Raw genomic sequence first — 23,267 nt, 5'->3', positions numbered from 1 at the left:
GAATGAACATATGTGCAGGGTGCTCATAAAGACGCAGAGGAAACTAAAAGCTACATGGAAATATTGGCTTTTTCTCCTTTAAGAAGTATCAATATAAAAACAAGGACATCATGAATTTTGCAGGCAAATGGATGGAACTAGAAAATATTAACCCAGACCCCAAAAGGCCATGCATGGTATGTATTCACTGATAAGTGGATATTAGCCATAAAGTACAGGATACTCATGATACACTCCACAGACTCAAAGAAGCTAAACAAGAAGGAAGACCCAAGACAGGATGCTTGAATCTTATTTAGAAAGGGAAATAAAGTAGTCATAAGAGGAAAATAGAGGGAGGAAACTGGGGAATGAAAGAAGGGAATGGGGGAGGGGGTTCAGGAGTAGCTGTGGGGAGAGACAAGAGGGTGAGTGGGCCAGGAGAATGAATAGAAATCTGCAGCTGGTGAGGTGGGTAAATAGGGGGGGGGGGCATCTCTAGGATGTGCCAGAGACCTGGGATGGAGAAGGCTCCTAGGAGTCTATGGGGGTGACTTTAGCTGAGACTCATAGCCATGGGAATATGGAACCTGAAGAGGCCATCTCCTGTAGCCAGGCAGGACCTCGAGAGGGGAGATGAAGACACGAAGCCACCCACAAAACTTTAGACCCAAATCTGTCCTGTCTACAAGAATTGAAGGGACTAAGATGGAGTAGAGACCGAGAAAATGACCAGCCAATAGCTGGCCCCAACTTGAAACTCATTCCATGAGCAAGCACCAATCCCTGACACTATTAGTGACAGTGTCCTGTCTGTTATGTTTGCAGACAAGAGCCTAGCATAACTGTCCTCTGAGAGGCTCCACCCAGCAGCTGACTGAAACAGATGCAGAAACCCACAGCCAAACATTGGACAGTGCTCAGGGACTCTTATGAAAGAATTAGGGGAAGAATTGAGGGTCCTGGAGGGGATAGGAACTCCACAGGAAGACCAACAGAGTCAACTAACTTGGATCCTTGGGGACTGTCAGAGTCTGAACCACCAACCAAATAGCATACATGGGCTGGGCCTAGGCAACTCCCCACATATGTAGCAGATGTGCAGCTCAGTCTTCATGTGGGTACCCAACAACTGGAGCAAGAGCTGTCCCTAAAGCTGCTGCCTGTCTGTGAAACTTGTTTCCTTAACTTGCCTGCCTTGTCTGGCCTCAGTGGGAGAGGATGTGCCTAGCCTTGCAGAGACTTGATGTGCCAAGGTTGGGGGATACCCAGGGGAGGCCTCCACTCAGTCAGAGGAGAAGGGGAGAGAAGCGGGGGAGGGACTGTGTGAAGGGGGGACCAGGAGGAGGGGCAGCGATCAGGGTGTAAAGTAAATAAATAAATAAATAAATAAATAAATGGGGAAAAAAGAAAGTGTCAATATTAAAAACATGTCATTTGACCTAAGTTAATCTGTGAGGTTAATGTGGTCCCAATGTTCAAAACATCAACATTTTGTATTTTCCTGTTAGCTGAGGAAGCTAATTTTATAAATCATATGTAAAATAATTGATATGAAGCTCTAGGTGAGTTCTGAATGACTGAAAAGAAGACAGGACAGCTTAATTCTAACACAGTGCACATCTAATAGAGTAGTGCTGAACAGGCCACTGAGGGCAAGAGCGGCTCAGGCCACTACAGACAGCTGGCACACGGCAAAGCCTTCATGCAAGCCAGTGGGGAAGAACACCCAGGCCCAAACTCAGCCTGTTGTCTATTTCAGTTTGTTGGGTCATTTTGTTTTAAAGGCTGAGTCTCACTGGCTAACCTGGAACTCTATGGAGACCAGGTTAGAGCTGCCTCCGTCTGCTAGGATTAAAGGCATGCACCTCCATGCCCAGCCATTTGTCTACTCTGGGTAGTCAGTCTTCTAGCTAAGAACAGCTTTTACAGTTTTTAATAGAGGTGGGGAAACAGGATCATTTGTGACACGTGAGAAGCATGTGAAACCCATCTGTTCTGCTGTCTGAGCAGCATTGGGTACCTCCCTCATGGACGCAGAACCCAAAGCCCAGGGCATGCTGTCTGACTCTTTACAAGAAAAGTTTCTCTCCCTCTGCCGTGATAGTACACTGTATTAACTGAAAAAAATAAAGTTGAACCTTTATACTCTATTGACCAAAATAATTGGAGTTACCAAAGTCTATGAACAAAACTCAAGTCACAAAAACAAATGCCCAATAAGGAGACAGGCAGGATGGCTCAGCAGGCTTGTCAGCAGGCTTGGCGACCTGAGCTCAATCCCCAGAATTCATGTCAAAGTGGAAATAAAGAACTGACTCCACAAAGCTGCTCAGTAACCTTTACAAGTATACACACACACACACGCACACGCACACACACACAGAAACACGTCATGCATACACACCCATACACTCTAATATTGAAACTTTTTTAAATGTCAAAAGATATTTTTTTTTTTTTAGATTTATTTATTTTATTGTGAGTACACTGTAGCTGTCTTCAGACACACCAGAAGAGGGCATCAGATCACATTACAGATGGTTGTGAGCCACCATGTGGTTGCTGGGGATCGAACTCAGGACCTCTGGAAGAGCAGCCAGTACTCCCAACCACTGAGCCATCTCTCCAGCCCCAAAAGATATTTTTTAATGTCGAATAAAAAACTGTGTCTGCAAAAGTCACTGCAAGCACAGTTGACATAAATCTAAAACCAACAGACTAACTAACACATACAGAGTAAAGGCCCTCAGCATTCAACATCACCAATCGATTTCAAAATGATAACCCTCATCCGATAAAAACGTTGGCTGTGTGGTGGTACACATCTACCAAACATCCTTACACTCAGAAGGTTGAGGCAGGTGGATTACAAATTTTAGGCTGAGAGAATTCTAGGCCAACTGGATGTACATAGTGAGACCCAATCTTTGGAAAAAAAAATTAAGCAAGAGAAGGGAAAATACATGAAAAGACAACAGGCAAAACTGTTGAAATAAAAATGGCTTGAATCAGCTGTGGTGAGGCCTGCCTGTAACCCCAGCACTGGTAAGGCTGAGCAGGAAGATTAACAGTCTGCAGACAGCTCAGCTGTAAGGAGACTCTATCTCAACAAAACAAATGCCTGGCATGGTGACTAACTCACACAATCCCAACACTTGGAACACAGGGGCACAGAGATGTCATGTTCAAGTCTAGCCTGGGCTACAACACCAAGTTCCACGCTAGCCTAAACTATAGAGTAAGACCCTATCCCAAAAAGAAAGGGAAAAACAAGAAAAACAAAAGGAAACAATCCCCCAAAAGAAATTTATCTCACGAGAAATTTAAACCAAGCAACACCGAGGCCTTGCCTCTAACCCATCGCTCAGAAGGGAGAAGCAAGAAGATCAATTCAAGGCCATCCTGGACCTCACAAGTGTCTCAGTCAGTGTGTGTGTGTGTGTGTGTGTGTGTGTGTGTGTGTGTGTGTGTGTGTATGCGCACGCCTGCCTGTCTGTCTGTGTCTCTCTTTCTCACTGGTCCCCTCAGCAAGAACAAACGTTCATTGAAGGGTTTTTGTGTCTAAGGTGGGTATCTTTTTAGACCCAACAACACTGCTGAGAACAACTGAAAAACAAAACTATTTTAAGGCACGAGGGAGCTGCCAAGGCAACCACGGCTTGAGTGTCTGAGACCCCAGAGAGAGGTGAAGAGCAGGCAGGTGAGCAGGTACTTAGGTGATCAGAGGCAGAACTTTGTCTGTCTTGAGATGAACGAGAGAGACATACACAGACAGAGAGAGGTTCAGTATCTCTAATCTGAAAGTCCAAATTCTGAATACAACAGTACAATAGAGAAGGCTAGCTTTGTGTGCTGGGCAGTACTCAGAACACAGGTACACTAAACAGACCATACAAAACTATTACCTTCAGGTGATACATACGAGATCTATACAAAACAAATTTTCTAATGAGTACTGGCTCCTACCCGTTAGACAGGCACTATGAATGAGCTTACTGGTGCCCACCTGTAATCCCAGCACTTGGAGGTACAGGTAGAAGGGCCAGGAGTTCAAAACCATCTTCAGCTACACAGTGACTGTGAATCCAGCCCGGAGTACATAAAACTCTGCTTCTAAAACACAAAACACCTAAAACCCAATAACTAAAAAAGACATTTCACTATAATAATATGCAAGTACTTCAAGCACTTATAAAAGACTAGGAAGACAGCTGTGTGGGTAAAGGCCCAAGCTGTACAGGCCTGATCATCTGAGATCAGTCCCTGGAACCCACCATGGAAGGAAAGACAGATTCTTGGAAGTGATCCTCTGATCGCCACACATGCTGGGACATCCACACACCCACCGACTTTAGACACACATAAACACACACAATAATAAAAAATAAAATGTAAAAACCAGAAAACTGAAATACACCTAGTATTAAGCATTTTTGATAAAAGATATTCAACCATTTAAACAAATACATAGACAGACATAGAAACAGATAAATAGAGTTTACAGAGCAGACAGAACTTGAAGAAGCCCAGATCCCCTGGAGAAAGAGGCAAGGTGATCAGGCAGAGCACATGGCCTCCTCAGATGTAACAGGATCAGGTGCTGTGTTTTCTTAAGCAAGGTCTTGCAATGCTGTCCACCTGAGCTAGCTAACTTCCTGTCTCGGCCCTATTACTGAGATTACGGGTGTGGTCACCACACTCAGCTACCAGCAGAATTCTTAAGGATGTAAGGAAGAGGCATGAAGCAAAATGGAAATGATGGAGTGTGGGACAAAGAGGAGAGAGCTTTGCTCGTCTCAGAGCACCAGCTAAACAACAGATAGCGTTTATCTCACCTAGGAGAAGCACCTTAATACTGGCAGTTCTCGGCTGGCCCCACGCAGAAAGAACTACACCAAACAACACGGGTGGACTGCAGGAAGAACAAGCCTTATGTAACATACATCACAGCCTTACTGCCTGACTCAACTCGGACTCTGACTAGACATTACATGGCCCTACTTGACCTGTAAGAATTTTCAGAGGAAATCTTCTCACATAGCTTACTCATGCCCATATCTGTAATGAAATTTAAAAGTTACAAAATATACAAAGAAATTGACCACAAAGGGGAGAAAGAATAATAGCAAACTTATAAGTAAGCCAGTTGTTATCTTTTATTGGTTGGCTTTTTTAATTCCTATGTAGACCAGGCTGGCCTTGAACTCACAGAGATCTGCTTGCCTGTACCTCCCAAGGATTAAAGGCATGCATCACCACCGCCTGGCTGATAAGCCAGTTATTAAAGCTATCAAATACTTTAGGAGGACTGGCAAGATGGTTCAGTGAGGAAAGGTGCTTGCAGCCAAGCCTGATGACCTGAGTGGGTTCTGAGTCCAGAACCCACTTGGTAGGAGGAGAGAACTGAGAGAGTTTCCACCAATGTGTTCACACACGTGGGCACATACATAAGAAATATAAGCAATAACCATTTTTATTTTATTTTTTTCCCAAACAACTCCTATGACTCTGCATAGTTATATACATAAATAAAGCTAAAACTTTCTGTAAAATCTGAAAAGGCTAGGAGTATTCGAGCAGTATAGCATTTCCTAGCCTGTCTAAGGCCCCAGGTTTCATCTACAGCACTAAAAACAAAAGTGAGAAAACATTTCATTTTTAGACAAACACTAGAGAGTTTATCACTTGTAGCCCCTTCCCCAGTAAAGTATAGAGGGAATTCTCCAGACAGAAGGAACATAATCCCACAACGGAAACACGAATATTGACTGTATAAAATAAGAATGTCTTTAGGGATTAAAATTAATGATAATGTCCTTAGGTTTAAAATCTATGCAGTACCACACAGATTTGCAGAGATCACTACAATACCACAAAAGGCAGGAAACTGTAAATGGAATTGAAGTGCTTTAAAGTTGGGCCCACCTGAGATGGATCAGCAAGTAAAGATGCCTGCCACCCAATCCCCAGGACCCACATGGCAGGAGGAGAGAACTGACTCCTTCAAGTTGTCTCCTAACCCCAACACACGCACTGTGACACATGCATACCTATACACATGTATATATGTGTACACACACACACACACACACACACATGCACGCACGCACACACCCACCCACCCACGCACAAATAAATGTAAAGAAATGGCGAGTGAATGGATGAAGTGCTCTGGCCCTGGCATCACAGGTGAGTGGTGGGCTCTGGCCCTGGCATCACAGGTGAGTGGGAGGCAACTCTCTTTCATACACACTACAGGAGTCAGAGCTGAGCTCTGTCCTCTAGGACGCTAGGGCATCAATGATTCTAGGGCATCATTGGCTTCTATGCTTTTTGGATGCATTAAAGACTTCAAAGAACTGTTGTTATTAAGCAAACGAGTGCTTATCCTCTGCAGAAAATTAGAAATCAAACAGTGCACAGATGTCATACCAACACTCAGGAGGATGAGGCAGGAGGATCATGAGTTTGAGACTAACCTAGACTATAAACAGAACTTCAAAGAAAAAAAAAAGTAAAACTTTACCCAGAGAGATAAATGTTAATGAGAATATTAGGTTTTGTAAAAGCCAGATGTGCTGGGTTGCACCTGTAACCTAGCACTTGGAAGCTATATGCAGAGCATCCAGAAGTTCAAAGTCACCCTTATCCACCCGGCAAGTCTGAGTCCAGACTAGGCTATATGCAGCAGATCTCAACCATACCAGCAGGAAAAATGCAGCCACATGGTACACAGTAGGCACTTGCTGGTGGGCAAAATTCCTCAACACTTAAAAATACCACTTATAACTTTAAAATTACCTTATAATAAAGCATAAAAATAAGTATATAAAACTCTTGGACCAAGTTTATCATTGTAAAAGTAATATGAATGTAAAATAAGAAATGAAAGTAAAACCCATTCATGCTAAATTTGGATTATATGCATATGTAAACATACATATACGATACAAATAAATACAAATAATAATTCAGTGTATGTATGTGTGTGTGCCTGTGTGTACATCTGTGTGTGTGTGTGTGTGTAAAAGAAGCCCAGAAGCCTGTGACTGGTGTCCAGCCCTAGCCTGCCAGCATCATTCTCCCTAAAGAAATCTTGGGAAGATGTTTGGTTGTGAGCTTGAGTCAATCTGAGACACAGATCCCAGGAAGCAAAGGAGCCAACCTGAGTATGAGCCATTGAACCAAATCTGAAACAGCAAATCAAATACTCCTCAGGTTATAAGTGATAGTCAAACATTTTGTTTCAGACCGTCTCACTAAGTAGTCCTAGCTAGCCTAGAACTTGCTATATAGATAAGGCTAGACTCAAACTTGCAGTAGTCCTCCTGAATCAGCCTTGGAATGCTAGAATAGCAGATACTGAGTATGCGCCACCCCATCCAGCAAATAACACAATGAAATGGAGTCATTATCCCAGCAGAGGAAGGATGTGAAAGCTCTTAGCCAAAGAACGTTTGCTGATAACTGTGGTACACCCAGGAATCCAAAAGTATCAAGAGTTCAGAGTCATCCCTCAGCAAGACTGACGGAGCTGGAGCGATAGGCCAGTGGTTAGATCAAGGACTGCTCTTCCAGAGTTCTGTTCCCAGAATCTGCGTCGGGCAGCTCACACCTGCCTGTAACTCCAGGGAATTCAACTCCTCTGGTCTCCACTGGCGCCTCAACACACATATACATATACAAAGAGGTGTATAGACATAGATACATAATTAAAATACATCTAAATAAAATGGTTTTTTTTAAAGACTTAGATCAGACTGGGCTATATGAGATTGTATCTGAAAAAATAAACTATAAAAAATACATAAGAAATAACATATTTAGAAAAATCAAACTTTTTTCTAGTTTCAAAGAAAGTCAATTAAAGCAAAGCTCTCTATTTATGCTAAAGGTGCTAGCTAAGTGAAGATTGCCAAGTAACAGATAACACGATCTCAAAAAGAGCCTTCCTTAAACTACGTGTTAATTCCGTGAGGGAAGATGGCCCTTTACAACAGATGATCTGGTAATCACCTTGCTACCCAAACGGTCACATTAGCATTACCAACAGCAGAGAACTCTGATACCCTCCCTTGTAAGGCAGTGCGATAGTTAGTACCGAACATTACTTATTAAGTATTCTTGCCAAAAACCTGTGATCTCAATTTTATGAAGAGGGAACAATGTGACAAGCCCAGAATAGTCAATAAAACCGAGCTGATCTCTCACTTATGTCAATGTCATCTACAACAAGAGAAGGGAAGAGGGCAGGTCTTCAGAGTCAGCCGGGAAGCACGCGTGTGACCCTGGCTGTCTCCTGGAATGCAGGCTACAGAGGAAACTTGGAGCAAACAGGGAAACTTGAACATGGAATATACATATCAGGAACATGGAATAAACATATCAGGTACTTAGGAGAGTCATGTTCATTTCCTCCCTGTGACATGTGAAGTGACTGTGTGGGAGAACATTCTTGTTTGAGGAGATATATGCTGAAGTAATTACAGTTGATCTGTCAGGATACCTACAAGTCCCTCTCAAATGATCATACAAGTGTGTGCAACATGAATGTGCATGTATGTAGTTGATCTGTCAGGATATCTACAAGTCCCTCTCAAATGATCATACAAGTGTATGCAACATGAATGTGCAGTATGTACAGAGAGAGCAAAGACAGACATGCAGATGAGGGAAAACGTCAATCAGTGAGGAACAAGGGAGAGCTCTCTGGGTGTTCTTGCAGTGTTCAATGTTTTGTGAATCTGGTCGTGTTCAAGGGTAAAAGACTGAGGATGAAGTAGGTTGGACAGGGCCAGCACTTAGCACACAGGCAGGACACTCAGAAAGTCAGTCTTCTTTACAAACAACAAGTCAGAGGTTAGCCTGTGCTGACACCATCAAAGAACGAGAGCAAGGGCTGGGAAGATGGTTCCATGGTTAAGAGCACTTGCTGCTCTTACAGAGGACCAGGGTTTGGTTCCCGACACCCACATGGCTGCTCACAGTGGTCTAACTGCAGTTCCAAGGCATCGGCACCTTCTGGCCTCTGTGAGCATTGCATGCACCTGGCGCACATACACACATACATGCATTACATGCACACATGCAGGCAAAACACTCATACCCATAAAATAAAAACAAATAAATCCTTTTTTAAAAGGGGGAGGGAAAGGGGTAGTGGTGTCAGGATGGAAAAATTTCAAGCCAACAGGCCTTGACCAAAGTGTTGATGGAAGAAGAAAGCTGAAAGCTGAGCAGGAGTCTTACTGTCTGCCCTCAGAAGAGGGGAGACCATGGCCTGCTCGGTAGCTACTAGTTACGTGAAGAAGTCCTTGTTGTCTTCCCACAGCCTCACCTGGCATTGGTGAAGGCAGCAGATGTCTGACAACACAGACATCGACCTTGTCAGGTGGCCTCTGGGTCTGTGGAATAAATAACCACTTCTGGACACCACTGCTTCCTGTACAAAAGCTTGTCCTTTTTAGTCAGACTTAGCAATGCTGAGCCCCTTCCACAACCACTCAGCAAAACGATTTGTTTTACACTTTAGGAGACAGTCACCTGTATTTGCCAAGTGACTTTAGGATGGATTCCACTGTTTTCCAGCTTTTCTGCTTCAAAAAAAAATAAAAGTAACATTGACTTTCTCATTGAATAGAAGGCACCAAAGAGCACATTAAACAAGTCTGGCCAAAGAATAACTATCTTGCAGAATAGTTTTTTGCTTGTTTTTTGTTAAGTCCATCTGCAAGGGAGGACATTGGAAAGTCTAGGGGTCATTCTGTAATTATGACCATTTCTTTTATGGTCGGGGGCAGCAGGATTATTCCCCCTTTACTGCCTTGAACACTCATGCCCAACACAGTTCTGGAAATAATAATAATAATAATAATAATAGGGTTAAATAACCCAGGAAAGGGAAAATAGTATCTACCTGCTACTGAGAAATACTAAGAGAACCAGTAACAGGCATTAGGACTATAACAAAAGGCACAATAGGATGATTTTAAAAGCATAGAAATCAACAGCTTTTCTAAGTATTACCAAAGAACAGAAAATATAGTGGAAATAAAGGTCACAAAGCAATAATAATAAATTTTAAGATACTTAGGAGTAAAGAAAGTGTATAGAAGCTAGACAAGAATTCTGTCAAACCATTAACAGGAAATGCTGTTGTCTGCAAAGATGTCACTCCTACCCTAGGTGATTTCCATACTGAATGTAATTAGATTACAATTCCAAAGAGACTGGCAGGGGTGTGGGGAGGAATAGGATTAAGAAGAGGAGATGTGAGGTTCCAGGGACTGGCTCAGTGGCTGCAGAGGACCTGCGTGTGAGTCCCAGGACCCCCATGGTGGCTCATAGCCATTGTAACTCTTATTCCAAAGGACACCCTTCTGGCCTCTGCAGGCACTGAATGCATGCGGTGCAGACACATGTGCCGGCAAAATGCCCACACATAGAAAAGAAAAAGAGTTAAAGGGGAGTGCTGATAAGGGGCTGTACACACCAGGGCTACTCTCATCAGCAACAACAGTGAGGAAGCGGAAGCTATAGTCTAAAAGAACAGAGGCGCTGAAGCCCAGCAGACAGGACATCAGCATGTGACAACACTCAGAATACAATGCATGACAAACTGACATGTCGCTAAGTGGTGCCAGAACAATCAAGTTGGTCACCGGGAAAAATAAAAGTTATAGTCCCTGCTGCTCAACTATCAACAAAATAAATTCCATGAAGGAAAACTAGGCCCATTAAAGAAAAAGAGAGGCAAATGTGTCAATGCCCTTAGGCTGTGGGAAGGACTCTGATTTCAACCGAAAGAAAGACCTATGAACTTGACAATCTGGAAGTTTAAAACCTGCACTGGACAGCATGGCTGGGGTGGAGGGCACACACTCAGTCAGTAAAGTGGTGCATATTAAAATGAAAACCAACCCATTTCCATTAACGCAGGAGTGGCACCTCAAGGTTTTACAGTTTTTCCCCTAAAAGGGCAATCAGAGAAGTGCGAGCTGTTTCTCCAGGGCACGTAAAGAAGAGCTGCGGGAACGGGGAGAAGGAAAGTACTCTGATGTCCATCAAAAGGCTGGTTAAAATAAATCACGGTACATGTTCTCCGTCCACAGCCAGCAGTTGTTAAAGCTGTCAGAGATTCGTACTTACAGACATGAGTTGTGTCTGAGATCTAGCACCTAGCAAAAAAAAGACAGCAGCAGAGGCAAACTGAAGATTTGTCAAAGGAAAAGCAGGATTCAACAGCCCCAAAAGAAGGCAAAGGGCTGAGAGTTCCAACCAACCTTCGGATTTGTGCACTCTCACTGGCCCAAGCAACCAATTCTTCTGAGGACCCCAGACCGTTGGCCTATAAAAGCCTGACAGCAGCACTGCTGTGCCCTGTGTTGTCCCAGGGTTCCCTGCTGCCTGGGATGTGTGTTGCTGCACATTTCCCACCAGGCTCACCAGGTCTTTAAAGTTCTTATATAAAACTGAAGAAGTTTAGCTGAAATGCCCCAAAGACAAGCAAGCCAGGCGACATGGAAGGTGTGGGACAGACATCCCAGCAACACTCTCCCTACCCACACCAGATGCAATGCAGGCAGCAAGGCTAAGCCAGAGTTTCATCAGCAGTCCCCTTGGGATGAGGTCATCACATCCCAACTACCTCTAGTCCTCCAAGGGGACGATTATCACACTGTCACCAGTGTCTCTGGGGCTCCTTATTTAGCCTAATAGAAACCCTTCACGCTTACACAGAGACTGACAGAGACTGAGCCTGAAATGAACTGTATGTATAGGCACCCCTACCCTGGGGCCTAATGAGGGGTACAAAGACTGATGGACATGGTTCCCTGTGCACATGCCAGCCCATCTTCTGGAATTCTGAAGGCAGCTGCCAGGCTCTGGGGATGTCTAGGGAGAACTGGAGCAGCTTCCAGAGGAGCAGTATACAAGCAACACCTCAAACCACAGCCAGGAGCCCAGAAGACAAAGGTGACGTCACTAAAGGGCAGACCGGACACTGCTAATCCCTGACATTTCACATAAGAACAGACACGTCATAGAACCGCAGCCGCAGGGAGGGATGGCAGGAGACGGAGCCTCCACAGCAGCCTCCAAGCTGCTCTCTGGCCCATCTCACTGTGGAATGATGGTTGTGAGCAGCAAACCAGCAACATGCAATGCTGTGCCTGCACAGGCCAGGCCAAGCACCTCCTTCAAGACTACTCCATTTTACTCAACTTCCAGTTGTGCTGTCTCTCACCCTGATGTCATCCTGCCTCTCAAATCTATTCCTGTGTGTCCCAGGGGGCCAGAGTGAAGCAAGTTCTACCTATATGATGCAACGACCAGCCACACACCCGGCTTTTCTGAAAACCTAATGAACGGCACCAGCAGCTTGGGTACTTCTTGACAGCACACAGGTGCTGGTAAATATTCCCATGAGTGTTCCTGGTAAACACAGGCACCCAGCCCCTCACCCTCACATGCGCGTACACACTTCTCACACCTCGCTGGCTTTGCCCTAGAACCTTAAGCACAGATTTAACCACTCTCCTTCCCAAGGGCTAGAAGCTGAATCTCAAACTTGCGCGTCTTTGTCCCTCACATGCTGCTGTTTACTTACTGAAATGAGAGGTGCTTTTGGATGGTTTCTGCAATTACTTTTTCCACGTCTTGTCTTACAGTGAAAATCATGGTTCAACATGGCCTTTCCATAATTCTCCCAGTCCTTCCTCTACTTCCCTATATGCAGGGAAGCAAAGATGCCCACTAGCCAGTGTCCCCAACAGTTACCAGACGTGAAGAAGATATCAATACCAGATGTCAAAACTATTCATTTAAAAATTAAATGTTGGCTGCCAGACATCCACTATCATGGGTCGAATGCACGCTCCCAGGAAGGGTCTGTCAAGTCAGCGCTGCCCTACCACCATAGCATCCCGCGTAGCTGGAGTTAACATCTGACGACGACGACGTGAAGGAACAGATTTACAAGTTAGCCAAGAAAGGCCTGACTCCCTCACAGATAGATGTGATCCTGAGGGACACACATGGTGTGGCACAGGTCTGTTTCGTGACGGGAAATAACATCCTGAGAATCCTTCAGCCCAAAGGGCTTGCCCCGGATCTCCCTGAGGCTCTCTACCACTGGATTAAGAAAGCAGTTGCTGTCCGAAAGCACCTTGAGAGGAACAGCAAGGAGAAGGATGCTGAATTCCGCCTGACTCTGAGAGAGAGCAGAATTCACCGGCTGGCTCGATACTATAAGGCTGAGTGGGTGCTCCCACCCAATTGGAAATATGAGTCACCCACGGCCTCTGCCCCAGTGGCATAAATGCTGTTGTGTACACAAGAAATAAAATCACTTTGAGTAAAAAAAAAAAAATTAGACGTTAACATCAGAAAAGCAGCCGGGCCAGAGCTGGTGGCTCACATCCGTCATCCCATTGTTTAGGTTGAGGCAGAAGGATCAAGAGTCAAGGTCATAAGAAGTGGCCTGTCAGCACAGCCCTCTCTGTCCGAGGGGCAGAGTCCTGCAGGTGGTACTGAGAGGAGGGGGACTAGCTCCATGGGGCCAGCACAAGCTTTACAGGCCTTTTTATGTGGAAAAGCTGGACAAAGGAAGCAGAGCATAATGGCTACAAAAATGAGATTTGCTTTCCATTGTGCTGAGTTTTTAAAAGTGTACTTATACCTTGCATACTTTTCACTGCAGATCCTACATACCACCACACCACAAAGTCCCACCTTCTGGTCCAGGCTTTCAGTCTGGATGGAGTTCACCAGCATCCACAAGCACTGAAAAAAAGATCTGAGCACAGACTGAACACTCTGACTGAGCTGGAACAGCAAAGAAAGAAGAGCTTAAAGGGGTGAGAGACACTCCTGTCCCAGCCTCTGCAAGCTGGCCTGGAGCCGGGGTACCGCAGCTCACTGGGCTACATGCAGCTCTGAGGTTTCCCAGGACGTTGGCTAATGGACTGTCTTTTTCATCCTTTGGAGTCTCTGACCTTTAGGCTCGATACCCCTGAGCCACACATTTTTATTTTCTAGTCTACATCGATTTAAAAGCAAAACAACTCATCTGCTTCCAGAAAACCAGGGCACACAGGTCAGGTGCACACCACAGCACCAAGCATGGCGGACCTCAAAGTGTTACAGCCAGGTCAGCAAACCAACTGACTAGCTAAGAAAATGGGGCAGATTCAGACATGACATCGTCGAGAAAGAGTAAAGACGGGTGAGTAGGAGGGCAGAGGGGAGCTTTGGGGGAGCTGAGCTGTCAGAGATGCAACAGGAGCAGCTCCTCAGGACTGTGGTCTGATGCAATGCGACCTTTCCATGGCAGAAGGGGCAGCTTCAACAGGAAGCTGAGTGACAGGGCTTATCCCAGAGAAGCCATCTCTAGATAAAGTAACACTTGCTTCACAAACGTCATCTCTTCTTCCTTCCAGGGCCTCAGATTTCAGCCAACCCTCTTAGCAGTACATACGTGAAGAGTGCAAACCCAGTAGTCACTGGACGAGCAGCTCAGCACCAGGGTCTATCCACACCCTTGTATGTAGGGCAGGCCTCTCCTCTCCCCCCTCACTCTTGCTGTCTTTCACCCAGCAAGCTTCATGCTAACTGGCCCACCTACCCTCAAAGAGAGCCCTGAAAGTCCAACATGGCACATTTCCACACAAACTTGCCCAGTGTCCAGAGTAAAATGTAAACACATGACCTAGACAAGGTCTTCCACACACAGCTCCTTGCGTTCTCCTCCAGGTCTAGCCACTGAAATAAAGGCGGCCTCTCAAGGAAGGCACCTTTAAAACTCTGCCCAGTCATTCTCCTACCCTGTGCCCCAGTTCGTCTTGCTCCAAGCATTCCCTGTTTCTGTGCCTAGCTATGTCTCGTGAACCCCACTCAACCACAAATATTAATTCTGATTTTTATATTCTCAGTGCTTAAAGCATATGGCGAGGCAGTAGGAAAGGACGTTGGATAAGTGACCAGTGACTCAATGAATAGATGCAGTTTCCACAGGCTCACACCGTTGTGTGCTGTGCTCTCTGAGAACCAGCACACGACACAAATTACACACTTACAGAAATGGCAGACAAAGAAACAAGACAAGGAACCCAGAGCCAGAGTCTAAAGAGTCTATCAATTTTAAGTGTTGAGGAGTCATGAATGTTTGTAATGTAACTTTCTGGGGTGCTTTGTTAGATAAAATTAGCTTGCATCCCAGCACCACATTGGTCTGCTGCCGTGTGGAGCTACAGAGAATTAAAAGAAAACTGGTTGGCAATGCTAGTTTTGCAATGAATCATTCACAAGTGAGTAGCTGAGAACGGGCTGCGCTGTGTACTCTTGGCTCCGTGAAATCCTTTTAAACAAATACCCACCATTTCCCCAAAACAAATAGGGCAATTATGGGAAAGCCTCGTTAGTGTTCGGCAGCATCCACGCTGCCCATGCACTGCCCTGGAACCACCTCCATCTAACTAATCCCCATCCGCCGTGCACTGCAGGGCAAGGCTTCCTAACGCACCCACCGCAGCTCAGATAATGGCATCGAGCTAATGGAGGTGAGCCCGCTTCCAGAGGTTCGACTCCTGAGGAGGGATCTTAAAGGTGAGGCGAAGCAAGCAGTGCAGGAGAAAGTGGATTTAATTTGCTTAACATCATAAAAAGGGACATTTCCACATGGACAGCAAGGACATGAATATCATGTGTGTATGGCAGAATTATAAACGCCTTTTTGGCGAAATTCAATAAAGCTGATTCTACTGCATAAGGTCAGCAATTTACTATAAAAAATGATATGATTGCAACTTTTAATATAACCCGTGTATTTGCTGCAAGATGCTCTAGAAGACGGTAATGTAACCGCCCGACCTCTCTGCAGGAGCGGAGATTGTCCGTTTACCCTTCACTGTCTTGATAAAAGCAACCACACAGAATAACAGTCAACAGCATTTACTTACCAGCCAGCCACTCTCTTCAAGTCCAAGACTGCCTCACTGCCTCTCTTCAAACTGAGAAGAGCTCTGGGTAGAGCCTTCAGGGAAAGCAGCAAAAGAAAGACAGGAAAAGCTGGGCGGTGGTGGCGCACGCCTTTAATCCCAGCACTCGGGAGGCAGAGGCAGGCGCAGAGGCAGGCGGATTTCTGAGTTCGAGGCCAGCCTGGTCTACAGAGTGAGTTCCAGGACAGCCAGGGCTACACAGAGAAACCCTGTCTCGAAAAACCAAAAAAAAAAAAAAAAAAAAAAAAAAAAAAAAGAAAGACAGGAAAAATCTTCCACAACTCAACAGAATCGTTCATTTCACCCTCGTCACGACCCTAAGCATTGGAACTAGAAAAGGTGTGAGTGAAACACACCTCTACAGCTTTTCTAGAACCCATACTTAACAGTGTGAATCTTCGAGGAGACAGCCCAGTGCCTGTGAGTTTACAACGCACTTGGACACCTCAGGGATGGGTGTGTGGCAAGTGCTACATGCCAGTAGAAACTCGCTCCGTAAACAGGCTGGCCTCAAACTCAGAAATCCACCTGCCTCTGCCTCCCAAGGGCCAGGATTAAAGGTGTGAGCCACCACCGCCCAGCTATGGAGATACTTTCTGAGAAAATGGCTATTGAGAGGACTAAATGTGTAATACGTGAGACACTCTTAAGCTCTAACTGAAAACACACAGCTGGGGCTATGGCACCACTCATGTCATCCCAGCCTATGCTGGTTTATAAACTCTAACCTACTGCCAGTGGCTTCTATGACCCCACTGACATTATAATCCCAGTGTTCTCAGACAGCACCCAGCAAGACCAGAGACTGGGAGTGCTTGGTGCCTGGGCAGGTTTAGTTAAGGATGACATGACATCACACTGCCAGACTCCATCTTCAGGCCAAGGTGCTTCCAGGCACTGCTAGTCTCACTCAAGCTTCTTTCCTGCACTGGAGTCCGAGTCCGCTGAGCTCTCTCCCTGGCAGCCACACTCCGACCTCAGCAGCTGCCCAGAGCAGCGCCACCACTTTCCTTAGTTTGCTTCTTTGTCCGTATTGCTGGTGGAGAAACCCGTTTCCACCCCGGAAGTGTCTTTCTATTCACTCAGTGCCTGTGAGGTACACCCAGTCAGTCAAAAGGTGGGTGAATGGATAGACAGACGGTAGGAATCATGAATACCAAGCAGAAAGATGTGCCAAGGAATGCCACCGTTCTGTTATTTCTATTTTACCATTTAGTCTCCTCTTTGCAGGGCTGGCTAAGGTGGAGCCTTTGATTAGAAAAAAACCTAAGTAAATATCAAAAATCATGGAGCTCCGTATTTGTTCTCTTCCAATTACACTCTGTGCAAATCACAGCCACTGTAAGTTAAACCGACTCCCTAGCTGCCTCTTCTTCAAACTCAACCTGTGTTCCTTCGGCCAAGACCCCAGATTTGCAATTAGAATAATGTAATTCACAATTCCACTTGTGACTCACGGGCTGAGAAGACTTTGTCTCTGTCCTTCAGTCATGCACTGACAGTAAGTGGTAAGAGATTTTTCTTGTCAAGTCAAGAGCAGTGCCACGGCTTGAAGCCAAAACCAGTAAGAGGGTCCCATTCCTGCACACATACAGCTCACTGAAAAGACTACATTTATGTGGGTGTAATATTTAATTCATCGTAGAGGGTCAAGATAGTCGGTTCTTTCCCTGAAATACCATTGTATGATAAACTTCAACTTTATAAATGAAAGCCTTTGCAATCATTTAACAAACTCAAAACTGCACAAAATCTAGACTACCATCTTACTAAAGACAATCTACTCAACAATCTAATTACAGAAAGATTACTTTAAAAGGGCTTTAGAACTAAACAGGATAACTAACTGCAGACATAGAGCCCTCCCAACTCTGCCGAGAGGCAAGCTCTGAGGAGACAGGCTCCTGTCAGGGTGATTTAAGTCAAATGCTCTCTGAAGCTGGATGCTTATTGTTGAGAGGTGTCCAATGCACAGTCAATCTACATATGAGCCTGTGTGGCCCATCTCTTCTGATGTAGAACCCGTACTTAGTTGCTTTTACCTCAGAGATGTAAAGGAGATAAGGATGTGCTACCACACGACCTGCAATCCCAGCCACTTGATGCTGATGCAAGAGGACCACAGGTTCAAGGCCGACTTAGCTACCTACTGAGTCTGGAACCAGTCCAGGCAACATAGTGACAAAATAAAATTTAAAGGGCTGGATATGGCTCAATGGTAGAGCATGTACTTAGTGTGTACAAGGCCCAGGGTCAATCTCCAGTGCTACAAATAGCAGCAGCAGCAGAGGAAGCAGCAGAGGCAGCAGAGGCAGCAGCAGAGGCAGCAGCAGAGGCGGCAGAGGCAGCAGAGGCGGCAGAGGCAGCAGCAGAGGCGGCAGAGGCAGCAGAGGCAGAGGCAACAGAGGCAGCAGAGGCAGCAGAGGCAGCAGAGGCAGCAGAGGCAGCAGCAGAGGCGGCAGAGGCAGCAGAGGCAGAGGCAGCAGAGGCAGAGGCAGCAGAGGCAGAGGCAGCAGAGGCAGAGGCAGCAGCAGAGGCGGCAGAGGCGGCAGAGGCAGAGGCAGCAGAGGCAGAGGCAGCAGAGGCAGCAGAGGCAGAGGCAGCAGCAGAAGCGGCAGAGGCAGCGGCAGAGGCAGAGGCAGCAGAGGCGGCAGAGGCAGCAGAGGCGGCAGAGGCAGCAGAGGCGGCAGAGGCAGCAGAGGCGGCAGAGGCAGCAGCAGTAGTAAACAAATAAAAAAGGACAAGTGTAAATCTGGTGAATAAAAGAACCTAGCAAGCTAGCAGTAAAAAAATAAATCTAAAATCAAGGTCTTATGTTTTCATAGACATGGACACTAAAAAGAACTCAACAAACACACTTTTATACAAGGCATAGGTTCAACTTGTCGATTACAACAATGACTGGTAAATACAACCCAGTCAACGTGCTTTTCAACAGACATTGCCTTAGGTACATACCTTAGGTTTCAAAAGCCTTGCCTTCCATGCTCTGCAACAGCCCAGCCAAACCCACCCGCTGTGAGGCTTGTCTCCACTGCCTTAGGACTCCCTTCTGTGAGAGATGCCAGATAAGTGTGACAAGCTCTCTTAAAATCATCTCCAAAATCCAGGGACATCAATGTGTATCCCTTCAACAAGCGGGAGATTCATCCTATACTTTTCATTCATTATTGAAGGCCCAGCTCCTCTGACTAAAAAGGTCCCCTTTCCTCACACATGCATGCCACTGGCTCTGTGCTGAAAACATGGCACCCCCTTTGCCTTGGAGGCTGTGTACCTAAATGACCTCAAAATCCCAAGCTAAGGCTTCCCAGAGCAAGGGCTGTGGGTAAACATGCTTGTGCTATCTGAGGAAGGCCTTTCCTATGTGTGAGTCTTTTTTCCCTCACATGGTTTTCCCTGATACAACTCAGGGCCTGGCTTCTCCTGCTGTGTCTTTACCTCAGACACTGGAATGCTTGAAGCCATGTTGTCCAGACTCCTCAGGAAGTTGGACAAACATAAGTGTGAGCTTGAGAATGGGCTCCCTTGGTGACGTACCCACAGGTGCTTTGGGAAGTGCAACCGAGGCTGACATCAGTGATCTGTCCTTGCTGCTGCCTCCCCTTCACTGCTATGCATCTGTATACAGGGGTGTGTGTGCATCTGTGTACAGATGTGTGGGCATTTGCATACAGGTATGTGGGCACACAGCGAGGCCAGGAGTTGATATCCATTTCTTCGTTGTTTCTCCATTTTTTTTTTTTTTGAGACAGGCCTCTCACTGAACCTTAGACACACCATTTCAGCTAGACTGCCTTGCCAGTGAGCCCCTGGGATCTGTCTGTCCCCTACCCAGCTGGGGTTAGAGATACACTCCTCCACACCTGGATCGGCACAGCAAGCACCTGACTCACTGGTCCATCTCCCCAAGGCCTCCCTCCGTGCTGCTTTTGATTGCTATACACATCAGCAGGTGGGTAAGGAAGTCATGAGAAGTACCAAGATCCAGACAGACATAACAGCTCTCCCCAATCACACCAGCTGGGAGGCTCAGGAAAGAGGACCCCCAGTTCCAGGCCAACCTGGACTACATGTCAGTTCAAGCCCAGTGTGGATGAAACAGTGAGCCTCTGTCTCAAACACAAAAGTAAAATGCCACCGAGTTTCCTACTACAGCGCCAGCCTCACAGGGATCAATTTTTTGTTGTTTTTCTTTTTGTTTTTTTCAAAACAGGGTTCCTCTGTGTTCTGTGTAGCCATGGCTGTCCTGGAACTAGCTTTACAAAGCTGGCCTCAAATTCAGAGACCCATCTGCCTCTGCCTCCCAAGTGCTGAAATTAAAGGTGTGCGCCACCACTGCCCGGCTCATAGTGGAAGCTAAGCTCACATCCCAAGGTTTTTGTGACTGCTTTTATGGGTGTCAGAAAACACCTGAGGTGGGATCCGAACCAACTTCCTGGTCCCTAGGCCACAGACTGACAGTGTGCGAATACAACCAATAGCTCCAGAGGCAGCTTTTTGACTCACTGCCTGATCCAGACACACAGCACTAACAATGTCTCTGGTAGGTTAGTTCTTCAATGTTCTGGACATACCTTGCTCCTGAAGGCCTAGCTTAAGTCAGCTGCTTCAGTTCACTTTGTTTGTTCATTCGTTCCTTCCTTCTTTCCTTTCTCTCTTTCTCTCTTTGTGTGTATGTGTTACATGATCATGTGTGAGGTATGTATGGTACATACATGGGAATATGCACTTGCCTATGCACACACATGAGAAGGCCAGAGCAGGACTATGTCCCCTCTCCCTATGGCCTCAGACAGGGTCTCTCACTGGTTGGCTGAGGCAGGAAGGTCTCGGGAGCCTCCTGTTTCCCCTCCTAGTGTTGAGGTTACAGGCCCTGCAGTCATGCCGAGGTCTTTATGTGGATCCTAGAGATGAGAACTCGGATCCTTCCTCCTGTTTGCAGAGCAAATGTTCTTACCCACTATGCTACTTAACACACCCTCCCCAGAAAAAAACGTACAAGGTCTAGTTGGATGTAGGGGTGCACACCTCTAATCCCAGCGCTGTGGAGGCAGAAATACATGGATTCCTGAGTTTAAGGCCAATCTGGTTTACAGAAAGAGTTCCAGGACAGCCAGGGCTATATAGAGAACCCCTACCACAAAAACAAAACAAAACAAACAAACAAAAAAAAAAACAAAAATAGACAAACAAAAAAAAAGACAAGGTCTCATGTAGCCTCAAATTCACAATGTCACTAAGGATGACCTGGATCTTCTTCTGATTCCCCGGCCTCCCAACTCCCCAGTGCTGGGGTCACAGGTATGAGCCACAGGCCAAACCTGCAGCTTTGTGCACTGACAGGCAAAGAGGCTACCAGCTGAGCCACATTCCCCAAATCTTTCAATAACGTGTGAATTCTACCCACCTGTATAAAAGTCCTAGCAGTGCCTACTGCATGAAGTATTACAGTGCCAAAAAGTTCATTTCAACATTATTACAGCTCACCATAGTGTTGTCTGTGAGGAATATGGCCTGTGTATGCTGCTACATATATACATAGGTGTATGTGTGTGTGTATACATTGTTATAAGTATGATATATATACATATGTATATATACATACACATATATTCAAGTTTAGTTTATAAAGCAGGCATAGTAAGAGATTAATAGCTAGCACTAAAGTAGAACAATTGTGACAATATACAGCAATAAAATGTGTGTAACCACGGTCTCCCCTTACCTCCCCTCCACAGGTATCTTACTGTACTGTGCTCACTCTCCTGAGATGCCAACAGAACAAGTGTGCTGAAGGGAACAGGCCTGATGCTGCTGCACCAGATGTGTTCTGAGAGGATCAGCTGAGCACAAGCAATGTGACATGGGTAACTCAGACAGCCACTAGGTGGCTGACAGATGGTAGGATACACAGAGTGGACCCAATGGATAGTGGTGACTCATGTCCCAGTGAGGACAGAACAACTCAAGGTTCCATACCCTGATGCTATGCATTTTAAAATTTATCAATTGTTATTTCTGGAAATTTCCCTTTTAATACTTTCAGACTAAGATGGACTGAGAATAACTGAACCACAGAGAGCAAAGCTGTGGTGTGTGAGGGAGGGAGGGAGGAAGGGCTCCTACTAGCCCTTTGAGAATACATCTTCTGAGGGCACTGGGAAGGGGACGGCCTGAGAACAAAGCATGTTGGCACATGTGTGTGAAAATGTTACCATGAAACCCATTACTGTGTATGCTATCTTTAAAGGAAAAAAGCACTCCATGAAAAGAAGAAATACATTTTCTAAATGATATACTATTGGTCACTGTTGCCATTGGTTAAGCCTTCATTTTCATAGTAGGCATTTTTTGTTTTATTTTTCACTTAATTCTAGCAAGAATCTTCTGTGCAGATATTATCATTAACCTCATTTTACAGACACAGAACCTGAAGCACGGTGGATAAGTATTTCACGAGATGCTATCTAGCCGAGGAGGCTGCCTGTGAATCCAGGCAGGCCATGCACCATGGCAGCGGTTCTCCACCTTCCTAATGCTGGGACCTTTAATACAGGGACCCTCAACCATAAATTATTTTCATTGCTACTTCCTAAGTGTAGTTCTGCCACTGTTATGGATCATAATTTAAATATTTGATATGCAGGATATCTGATAAGCTACCCCAAAGGTTTAGAACTACTGCAACCATGGCCTCCAAAGCTTACATTTTCCAAACATGACCTACTGCTCAGTCCTAAGGCTGCCTCCATGTGGTTCTGCTAGTGGTAATTTATACCTGCATCTTCCAGACCTCTGTGTTCACAATGCTGATACGTAACTAGTAAGAATGGAAATGACAGAGCCACCTTCAAACAACAATTGGGAAGTTTTTTAAAAAGAGAACTCAGGGGGCCCAAGAGATGGCTCAACAGGAAAAGGTCCTTGCTGCTAAGGCTGACATGAACTGACTTCAATTCCCAGGACCTACCAGATGGAAGAGAACTGACTCCAGAGAGTTATCCTCTGATGCTAGCATGCAGAGTCACAACGAGGGAAAAGCTGAACGTAGGCAAGAGGTCCTGATTCAGACGTGCAGAGCTGCAGGGTGGAGTGCTCGTCTGCAATACCAATGCTCCCACAGCGGGGTTAAAGGGAGAACCAGCCAGCCTGGCACATGCAGTGCTGACCCTGTAGGCGGTCTATCCTACTTTGTGGGTTCTTTTCCCACCCTTTATCCCCCGGTTTCACCCCTATTACTAAATAGGAGAAAAGGAGAGAAAGAGAGAGAGAGAGAGAAAGGGA

At 45.7% G+C, this 23,267-nt stretch overlaps 1 protein-coding gene and 1 pseudogene across 1 annotated transcript in view; one reads left to right on the top strand and one right to left on the bottom strand.

The window, feature by feature from the left end:
* The window catches only part of Pex14 (peroxisomal biogenesis factor 14), a 137,670-nt gene that overhangs the window by 47,408 nt on the left and 66,995 nt on the right, over window positions 1-23,267 (bottom strand). The window lies entirely within an intron of this gene.
* Window positions 12,844-13,303, top strand: LOC114612807 (annotated as a pseudogene).

Source organism: Grammomys surdaster, unplaced genomic scaffold, assembly GCF_004785775.1.
Source record: "Grammomys surdaster isolate TR1022 unplaced genomic scaffold, NIH_TR_1.0 126185, whole genome shotgun sequence".
NCBI classification, from domain to species: Eukaryota; Metazoa; Chordata; class Mammalia; order Rodentia; family Muridae; genus Grammomys; species Grammomys surdaster.
Note: the sequence above shows the minus strand (reverse complement) of the source record. Positions and strands in the feature narration are given on the sequence as shown.